Genomic DNA, 10,697 nt, shown 5'->3' on the forward strand with positions numbered 1-10,697 from the left:
GAGAACTCCATGGACAGAGGAGCTGCAAACAGTCTGACACGACTAAGTGACCAGCACTTTCTTTTTCCTGAAGGTTCCATTTCCTGACTCCATTGATCCACACCCCACTGAGGGTCCCCCCAACCACCCCCTACCTCTCAGTTCTTGGGTCTGTGCTCTGCGGCGGGAGTCAGGAATGGGTGATGTCACCCAGTGAGGAATCACTGAAGTGATAGAGAGACAGGCTGGCTGCCAGGAGCCCCAGTCTGACCTGGAGTGGCCTCTGTTTCTGTCTCTTACTGGCTGGACAATGTTGGGCCTCTGTCTCTGATTCTCTAGGGAGGGAGTAATAATATCCACTTTAAGACTGTAGCCTAGTTAAAAGCCAGGCCTACCCTGTGGGGGGTGTCCTTCAACAAGTAGCAGTCTCCTGGCTTCTTTTTAATTTAAAAATATTTACTTATTTATTTGGCTGCATCAGATCTTCGGTGCGGCACATGGGTTCTCTATTGTGGTGTGGGGTGGCATGAGGGCCAAGTAGTTGCTATGTGGGTTTAGTTGCCACAAGGCAAGTGGGATCCTAGTTCCCCAACAAGAGACTGGCCTGGTGTCCCCCACGCTGGAAGGTGGATTCTAAACCCCTCGACCACCAGGGAAGTCCTAGCCTCCTGCCTTCTTGCCTTCTCCTGATCTCAGAGGGTTGCTGATGTGACCTCCACATTGGAAGGTGGATTCTAAACCCCTGGACCATCAGGGAAGTCCTAGCCTCCTGCTTTCTTGCCTTCCTCTGATCTCAGAGGGTTGCTGATGTGACCTTCACATTGGAAGGTGGATTCTATACCCCTGGACCACCAGGGAAGTCCTAGCCTCCTGCCTTCTTGCCTTCCCCTGATCTCAGAGGGCTGCTGATGCGATGAGGGAGCCACCACAGGAATGTTAGGGCCTCAGAGGGCAGCCAGCCTGGGGTGGGGCACCATTCACACACTCAAGAATGTCCTCAAAATGGCCCACACAGGGGAACTCTGGCCTCTTCACACTACAGGGTCCAAAACTAAGGGAGACACTGACTTTCCACAGGCATCAGGCTCTCTTCTGCGACAAGAGAAAGGGGGCTTTGCACTCGCTGCTCCTGCCTCTCACCTTCCTCCACTAACTCCTCCTCCTCCTCCAGAGACTGGCACAAAGCTCCCTTCCTACAGGAAGCTTCCCTGACTCTCCTTGGCTGGGTTGGGGCCCTTCTTTAGGTTCTCATGCCGCTCCTTCTCCTCTGTGCCTGTACACACTCACTCATTCATCCAGCAAATACTTTTTTTTTTTTTAACAATGTTTGCATATTTATCTATTTTGGCTACTTCTGGTTGTAGTCTCAGTACACGGATTTGCGGTGTTTGGTCTCCAGAGAGCACCGGCTCAGCAGTTGCCCGTCGGCATGTGGGATCTTAGTTCCCTGACCAGGGACTGAATTTGTGTCTGCTGCATTGGCAGGTGGGTTCTTAACCACCGAACTACCAGGGAGTTCCCTCATCCAGCAAACACTTAATCAGTGCTAAGTACAGGCTAGGTTCTGTGCCAGGCTCTGGAGATACAATTCTGAAGAACAATAATAGCTAACATTCCTAGTATACCTGGTGCCATCTGTGGCTCTACGTGCCAGCGTCTTAGTTTATTTAATCCTCTCCTGAGGGGGCTTTGAGGGAGACACTATTATTATCCCCATTTTCCAGGTGAGGAAATGGACCCAGAGAGCTGAGGTAGCTTCTTTTTTGGGGCCTTGCCCCTTGGTATATGGGCTCTGAGTTCCCAGATCAGGGACTGAATCCCGATTCCTGTGTTGGAAGCAAGGACCTTAACCACTGGACAGCCAGGGAAGCCCCAGCTTAGGTAACTTGACTCAATTTCCACACCCCAGCCTGGACTTAGACCCAGGCTGTCCATTCCTTTCACCTCTGGACCATTCTAGCTCCTGAGTGAGACAAACATTGTGCACTCCTTCCCCTGAAATTCACTGTTCTAGGGAAAGAGAGGTCAGCTACCAGGCAATTACAGAACGAGGGAAGGAGACTATGGAAGGGCCCACAGGGGCTGCCTAACCCAGGGGGCCAGAAAAGCTGTCTGAGGCAGTGACATCACTGTGGTTGCGTGTGTGGGGACAGACAGCAAATGGCAAAAGTGGAGGCAGGGACAGTTTTTTTCTGGGTCACCCCACAAGTCACTCACTCATTCTACAGCTACTTAATGAGCCCCTACTCTGGGCCAGGCAGGCCCTCAGGGAGTGAACCAAGCAAACAAAATCTTGCTCTGGTGGAGTTTGCTTTCCTGAGAGGGAAAATCAGCAATAAACAAAACAGACAAGTAACATATCCCATGAGATAGTTGGCAATAGTGCTCTGGAGAAGGGAAGGGCCTGCACTGTTAAATGTTAAAGGCAGGCCTCTGTGGGGCCTTCCCTGGTGGTTCAGTGGCTAAGACTCCACGCTCCCCATGCAGGGGGCCTGGGTTCAATTCCTGGTCGGGGAACGAGATTTCACATGCCGCAACTAAAGTGTTCCCATGTCGCAAGTAAGAGATTCCATGTGCTGCAAGTGAGGCGTGATGGAGTCAAATAAATATATAAATATTAAAAAAAGAAAAAGGCAGGAAAAGCTGACCTTTGAGGCGAGGGAGTAAGTGGAAGGTGTTTCTAGGGGAAGGTCATTCCCGCCAGGGCGCAGGTTCTGGGTGGGGACTCTGCCTGCCATATGCCTGGTCTGACCTTGTTTTCCCAGCACCACTGGGACTCTTGGCAAGGGGCTGATTTGGCAGCAGAGACAGAAGCAGGGAGACCCATGGGGCCAGGTGAGTCAGGCAGGTGAGCTGTGATGGTGGTTTGGACCAGGGTGACATGAGTGAAAGGAGTAAGAAGCAGTTAGATCCTGGATCTATTTTGAGCCAGGGCGAAACAATTGTGCTGATGGATCGGATGTGAGGTTTGGCCTGAGCCTGAGCCACAGGCAGGATGGAGCTGCTGTCAACTGAGATGAACTGAGTGGGGAGCCGATTAGGGGGAGAAGGTCAGGATTTCAGTTCTGAGGCTAGGAGTCATATCACATTCATCCTTCTCATCCCCAGGATTAGTATAATAAATGGACAACACATGCTTGTTGAATGAGTGAAAGAGTGGATGATGGACAACGTTGGGAGGGTAGGAGGCCAAGGCCAGCTGGTGAAGGGTTTGTGGGGATATGAATCCTGTTCCAGTTCCCCTGGCCCCAGCCCTGGGCACACTGGCTGGCTCGTGCCCACACCCACACTTGCATCCGTACACAAGGCCTCTCCTACTTCCATCCCTGCAGCGGGGCTCTCAGGCCAGCTGGGGCCTGGACTTGTCCAGAAGCAAATCATGCAGTTGCTCTGGGGATTGGATGGAGGAAGAGAAAGCAGGGAATCCTGCCAGGCAGGACTGCCTTGGGCTCATCCTAAAAATATACCTCTGGGCTCTGCCAAGTGCTCCGGGGCCTCCATCAGGCTCTTCAGGGTTCACAGAAGCCTCCAGGAGTCCCAGTCCCATACCTGGGCTCTGATCAGTGGGAGAGGTCACTCTTCGGGAAGAGGGGTGTGGGACAGGGCGGGAAGGAGTGGAGAGCAGTGAATAGGAAGAGGAAGACAAGCAAGGAGAGGAGGACAGAAGGCCTGGGATCTGGCTCCTGCCTGGAGGCTTCTGGGAGGAGGCAGAAATCTTGTTTTCTGCTGGGTAAGTTTGCAGCAGGCCTTTTATTCGGATTTGGGGATGAGGAGCTCTCGCTGGCATCCGGGAGCTCTGAGCACTACCGTGTTGGTTTCATTTCCATAGTGGCATCAGGCTGCCTGGGGGCTGCCTAAGCATGGGGTTTCTTCTTACCTGAGGTGCAGGGGTCATGTTAGCCAAGATGCCCAGGTAGAAAATGGGCACTAACATCTTTGTATTTGATCTGAAGCATTCCCTCTTTGCACCCTGAGTCTGCCTCCCTCCAGGCCTTCCTTCTCTGGGTTGGGCTGAAATTTCTAGAAAGATTATAGCTAGTCTCCCAGAGGGGAGGGGATTGGTGCCCTGTAGAGTGCTGTGGTCAAGAGTACTTAGCAAGCTTGTGTTTCTATGCAAGCAGCTTCATCTCTCTGTGCCTCTGCTTCTTCATCTGTAAAATGCTGCTAACAGCTCCTTCCTCAAAGGCTTGCTGGGAAGAGAATTAGATGAAATCGTGAATGTTTGGCTTTCAGAACACCATGCCTGACCCTCAGGCACCCAACAAATGAAGTCCTCTGTCCCCACTCAGGTCCCAGGGCAGGGAGATGATTTGCACAAAAGATTTCCAAGATGTCCGTCTGGATAGATTGGGGCCAGGATTTGGGTTTTCCTTCCCGCCCCTGTGTTTTCCCTCCTGCAAACCCATCTCCGTTCCAGAAGAAAGACACTTGGAGCTATCACCGTGGAAACCCATCTGCTGCTTCTTATCTGCTGGTGTTTTTTCCTCCCACTTGGAACCATCTGGGTGTCTCACTGCAGAATTAACAGGAGTGGGGGCTGAAGGCTTTGGAAGGCTCTGGGGTCTCAGCTTCCACTTGCTGGAGCACAGATAACCCCAAACTGTGGTGAAGACCTACAGGGCCCTGCAGTATCGATCCAGCTCCTGCTAAAATGTGTCTGTCCCACTAAGCCCACAGTGAGTAATTCATACCTGGGGGAGGGCCCAGGGAGCAGCCCAAGGGACTCTGGGAGGGGAGTTGGGAAAAGCAGGTCTGCCCTCTGCTTCTCCCGCAGGAGCTTCCCTAGTGGCTCAGAGGGTAAAGCATCTGCCTTCAATGCAGGTAGACCTGGGTTCGATTCCTGGGTCAGGAAGATCCTCTGGAGGAGGAAACGGCAACCCACTCCAGTACCTTTGCCCAGAAAATCCCATCGACATAGGAGCCCAGTAGGCTACAGTCCATGGGGTCGCAAAGAGTCGGATACGACTGAGCAGTTTCACTTCACTTCTCCCCCAGGCATGCCTTGTGACCTTGGACAGTCACACCCTTTCTTCCTGGGCCTTCAATTTCTCACCATCAGCCTAATATGGTGGCAGGACTAGGCTTTCCAGAGCAACAAGATCTGGAATTCTCACTCAGAAGTAATCCTAATATAGGCTGCAGGTCGGTCCTTCCCTTTCCCATCCTGTCAACACTTGACTTTATTAAGGAAGAGTATACGAACTTGGAAGTGAGGCATTGGGGATAGTGCTTGACCTTCGTCTGTCCACTGGGGCACCATCTAACAGCCCCTGAGGGCTACGTGACTCCCTAGGTACTAGGGTCCAGATGTTTTATAGCCTGAGACTAAGATGCTAACTTAGGGAAAACAGATGAGATAGAAAGGACTTTTGTCCGATAGTGACACAAATGATTTCTGACCAGCAGAGATCACCGCAAAGGTTACAGTCATGTGCTTTAGGGTGGCAGTCCCCAACCTTTTTGGCACCAGGGACCAATTTCATGGAAGACAATTTTTCCATGGACCAGGGATGGTGGGCATGGTTTTGGGATGATTCAAGCGCATTGCATTTATTGTGCTCTTTATTTTTAAACTTTTGTATTGGGGTATGGGCTTTCCCAGTGGCTCAGTGGTAAAGAGTCCGCCTGCCAATGCAGGAGATGGGTTTGATCCGTGGGTTGGGAAGATCCTCTGGAGCAGGAAACAGCAACCCACTCTAGTATTTTTGCCTGGGAAATCCCATGGACAGAGGAGCTTCATGGGCTACAGTCCTTGGGTTAATGATAACAACAATTGTAGATAGCTGATTAACGATGCTGTGATAGTTTCAGGTGAACAGTGAAGGGACTCAGCCATACATATACATGTATCCACTCTCCAAACTCCCCTTCCATCCAGACTTACTGTGCACTTTATTTTCAATCTCATGCTGCCACTGATCTGACAAGGAGGTACCATCCTCGGCCTGGAGGCGGGGGACCTCTGCTGTAGGGCATTTGCCAGTTGGGACTCTGACTAGCAATCTTATTTCAGCCTTCTCTGTGCTTTGCTGATCAATGAGCCCTCTGAACCAGGGGCTTCCCTGATGGTGCTAGTGGTAAAGAACCCACCTGCCAATGCAGGAGACAAGAGACGTGGGCTCAATCTCTGGGTCAGGAAGATCCCCTGGAGGAGGGCATGGCAACCCACTCCAGTAGTCTGACTAAAGGATCCCACGGACAGAGGAGTCTGGAGGGCTACAGTCCATAGGGGTTGCAAAGAGTCTAACACTACTGAAGTGGATTAACATGCACCCCTCTGAGCCAGCTTTGTCATCCTGAGAGATTCCTCATGAATGAGTGAAATACAACTTTGACAGGTGCTTAGGGTGCATTTAAAAAAAAATATTTATTTGCATATGGCTGTGCTGGGTCTTTGTGGTTGCATGGGCTTTTCTAGCTGTGGTGGGTGGGGGCTGCTTTCCAGTTGTGGTGCTCGGGCTTCTCATCGTAGTGGCTTCTCTTGTGGAGAAGCAGGGCTCTAGGGCACGAGGGCTTCAGCAGTTGTGGCTCCTGGGCTCTTCAGCACAGGCTCGATACTTGGGGCACACAGCCTTAGCTGCTCCACGGCATGTGGGATCTTCGCCCATCAGGATATAAACCTGAGTCTCCTGCGCTGTCAGGTGGATTCTTTGCCACTGAACCACCAGGGAAGCCTCTCACTATGCATTCAAATAATTTTTTTAAAGACATTTTGAAGATTAAGAGTTGACAGCTCATTGAGCCTCATTTTCCTCTTCTATAAAATGAGGAATCTGAAGGAAGGGCTTACAGATTTGCTGACCACGTGCCAGCAGCTACTGTTGAGCTCTTTGGATCCATGATTTCATTTAAGCCTTGCAGCAAAACTTCCAGGGCAGCTCTCAGCCCCATTTTACAGGTGAGGTTAATGAGGTTCAGAGAGGTGAAGTGATTGCTCCAAGGCATCACAGCTAGTAAGTAATAGAGCCTGGTTTTGAACCACTACATCACAGGGCGGGGGCTAATTTCTGCTTCACAGGTTCATTATGGGGCTCCTTAAGTGAGACAACATGTGGGAAAGTGCTTGGCAAACGTTACAGGGATGCACATATATGAATGATGATAGTCAGCCCAAGACTGCCTTCTAACTGGCCCACCCAGCTGTGGCCCAGGGTCTGGCTCCTCTCCCCAGGGAGGCAGGCCTCTGCTTCCCGCACGGCAGTTTTCTGTTATCTGGAGAAAGCCAGAGGAGATTGAGGTGAGCGGGCATCTCTGGTCCAGCCCATCCCAAACCAGAACACCTGCTGAAAACCACAGGCTGAGCTTTCAGCTCCTGCTGCTCCTTTGGAGCCTGCATTCCTGGGGCAGGGGTTGAGGGTGGGGACCGAGGGACAGCCGATCTGGACAGGCCAAGTAAAGCCAATTTAAACCCTAGTTCTGAAGTCATTCTGTGCCATTCTCCTGAATATTTCACCTGAATTAGACCTTCTCTGTAGGCTCCAGAAGCCACGCCCAGCCTCCACTAGTTCCTGGAGTCTCCCAGAGCTGTCCACGCCTGGACATCTCCACCTCAGCCCCGGGTCCCAAGGGGTTAAGCACTAAGGCCAGCTTAGCAAGTGTTTGCCTAGCAGGCAGGCTGCCTGGAACCACAGGTAACTAACAGCCTGCTTTCCAGAGCTGAGGCAGGAAAGTTTTTTTGTCTTCACCTCCCTCCCTAGGGATGCTGCTTGGCAGAGTAAACACAGCTTTCTGTTGGCTCTTTGAGGAGATGTTCAGCAGAGGAGTGGGAGCTGGGGGCAGGGATCACGCCTAGAGGTGCTCTGAGGTGGAGTTGAAAGGGGTTCAGTGCCCTTCTTCTGGAGTCTGGGTCCTACCTCAGGAGTCTGGCTTAGACTGACATTCCTAAAGATGCGATCAGTATTGCTGTAATTGATGGAGACCCTGACATATTGTACATCACTTCATTTAATTCTTACAAGCACCAGAAGGGTGAGGGACTCTTACTTCTGCTTCCGGATTAGGGACAGAAAATGCAGAGGTGAAATCACCTGTCCAGGGCCACTCAGCCAGTGAGCGGTAGAACTGGCCCCAAACCACAATCTCTTTAACATCAGATCTGCTGGGCTTTCTGCTTTCCCTCATGGGACAAAAGGCTACTGATTTGTTGAGTATCTACTGTGTGTCAGGCACTATGTTGAACATTTTATTAGAATCTCTATTTCCTAGAATCCCTTTGCTACACCTTCAACATCAAAAAAGTGAGATGGTACAGTTCATACCTGGGGAAGGAAACACAGGTGTGAACCCCAGAAATAAGAACACGATGGGCTTCAGTTCTCCTCTTGTAATCCAAAGGTGTCCTCACTGGATGTCCATCAGGTCCTGTGGCCCCGCCTCATATAGACCCTGCTGCTAGCCAGCTCCCACGTCCCCTGCGTCCTCCATAGTCCAGGCCACCATCATTTCACACCTGGATCATTGCACTGAGCTCTGGGCTCTGCTTTTCTCTTGCTCACTGTGTCCTCACAGCAGCCAGGGGGATTTGATAAAATGTAAACCCCATGCCGCCTTGGCTACAATTCCATATTAACCCTGTGTTTTTAGTTTCTGTGTTTTGATGTTTGACACCAGGGCCTTGCTGACCCAGCAGGGATTGCCTCCCCTAGGGTAGCCATTTCCTACAGATAGTGAATAGCTCACCCTTGAGTCTGCTTTTCAAATGCAAACCAACCAATCCAGACAATGTCAATCCAAAAAAAAAAACCCCAACCAATCCAGACAAAACCAACCACGGCCGACAAAGGTCCGTCTAGTCAAAGCTATGGTTTTTCCAGTAGTCATGTATGGATGTGAGAGCTGGACCATAAAGAATGCTGAGCACCGAAGAATTGATGCTTTTGAACTGTGGTTTTGGAGAAGACTCTTGAGAGTCCCTTGGACTGCAAGGAGATCAAACCAGTCAATCCTAAAGGAAAGCAGTCTTGAATATTCATTGGAAGGACTGATGCTGAAGCTGAAGCTCCGATACTTTGGCCACCTGATGCAAAGAACTGACATTTTGAAAAGACCCTGATGCTGGGAAAGATTGAAAGTGGGAGGAGAAGGGGACGACAGAGGATGAGATGGTTGGATGGCATCACCGACTTGATGGACATGAGTTTGAGCAAAGTCTGGGAGTTGATGGACAGGGAAGCCTGGCGTGCTGCAGTCCATGGGTCGCAAAGAGTCAGACACAACTGAGCGACTGAACTGAACTAAATCCATCACATCCTCTGCTGGGCATTCACACTCAGGACCACGATTCCACTGCCCTATGCACTCCAGGGTCAGGAACCAGAAACAATTGGAGACAGTCCCCATGCCTCAGAGTCCACTGAAATTATGCATACCAGCCAATTCTAAGCCTGCCTGCTCTCTCACCAGCTCCTCCCATGGAAACCACAAAAAAGGCCCTTGCCTGTGTTTTCCCCTCCCTGCCTCCCTCTTCCTCCTGACTGACCCTGGTGCTTTCCCACGTGGGCCCTCTGTGGCGTGGTGTGCCCGCTCCTCTTGCCGTCTGTGTGTGCAACAAACTCTTTTTTCTGTGTGTTTTGGCTGCATTGCACGGCATGTGGGATCTTAGTTCCCAGATCAGAGATGGAACCTGTGGCCTCTGTGGTAGAAGCATGGAGTCTTAACCACTGGACTGCCAAGAAAGTCCCAAACTGTTTTTACAGTGGTAGTTGTTTCCTGGTCTGTCAGCCTCACAGCACCTAAATAATAATAAAACCCATGTTTTGAAACAAACTTGCCCCACTGGCTTCCATCACACAAGAATATTCTTTTCACGGCTTAGAAGACCCTCCGTGATCTGGGCTCTGTCAGCTCTCAAGACCTTGTCTCCAGCCCCCCTCTCTGGCCACTGTGCTCCAGACCCAGCACAGCCATTTCTGCCTTAGGACCTTTCCCCCGTCTGTTCCCCCTGCCTGGAATGTTCTTCTCCCAGAGCTCATCACGGGTGGCTGCTCAGCTTACATGTCACCTCCGCAGGGAGGCCCTCCCTGAGCACTCACTGTCAAGGAACGGCAATAGTCTGTCGTCCCAAGTGTTTTCCATGTGCCGGGCACCATTTTCTATACTTTCCATGTACTTACTCTTTGAATCCTCACAACAACTCTGTAAGGTAGGTATAATTATTTCCATTTGCAAGAGAGGAAACTGTAGCTCAGAGAGGTTAAGTGACTTGACCAAAGTCTCACAGCTAACAGGTAGGAGAGCTGGGATTCAAATCCAGCAGCCAGTTTTCAGAACCCACACTCTGATCCATGCACCTTGTCTCCTGGTGCAGAGTATGTTACTATAACTATTATTATTACTACTGTTTTGAACAAAGGCTGAATTTCACCCACCCATGTTTTTTAATTGAATATGAATACTTCAGGTGAGCCGCTGGCTGTCCAGTTTGCTATAGTCACTCCTGCTTCCTATTGTCTTGCACCAATTTACCTGACTTGCTTGGACTCTGAAGGCATTCATGTCTGCAATCTCTACTGGGTGCCTTTTACTCATTTACTCTCTCTCTATATATATGTATATTGGCCATGCCTCAGGGCATGTGAGATCTTAGTCCCCTGACCGGTGATAGAACCTGTTCCCCTTGCATTGGAAGACTGGAGTCTTACCCACTGGACTGCCAGGGAAGTTTTTCACTCAATCTTTTAACCAACACCCACTGTGCTAGGTACAGTGCCAGGCCCACA

Source organism: Capricornis sumatraensis, chromosome 3 (genome assembly GCF_032405125.1).
Source record: "Capricornis sumatraensis isolate serow.1 chromosome 3, serow.2, whole genome shotgun sequence".
Taxonomy (NCBI): Eukaryota; Metazoa; Chordata; class Mammalia; order Artiodactyla; family Bovidae; genus Capricornis; species Capricornis sumatraensis.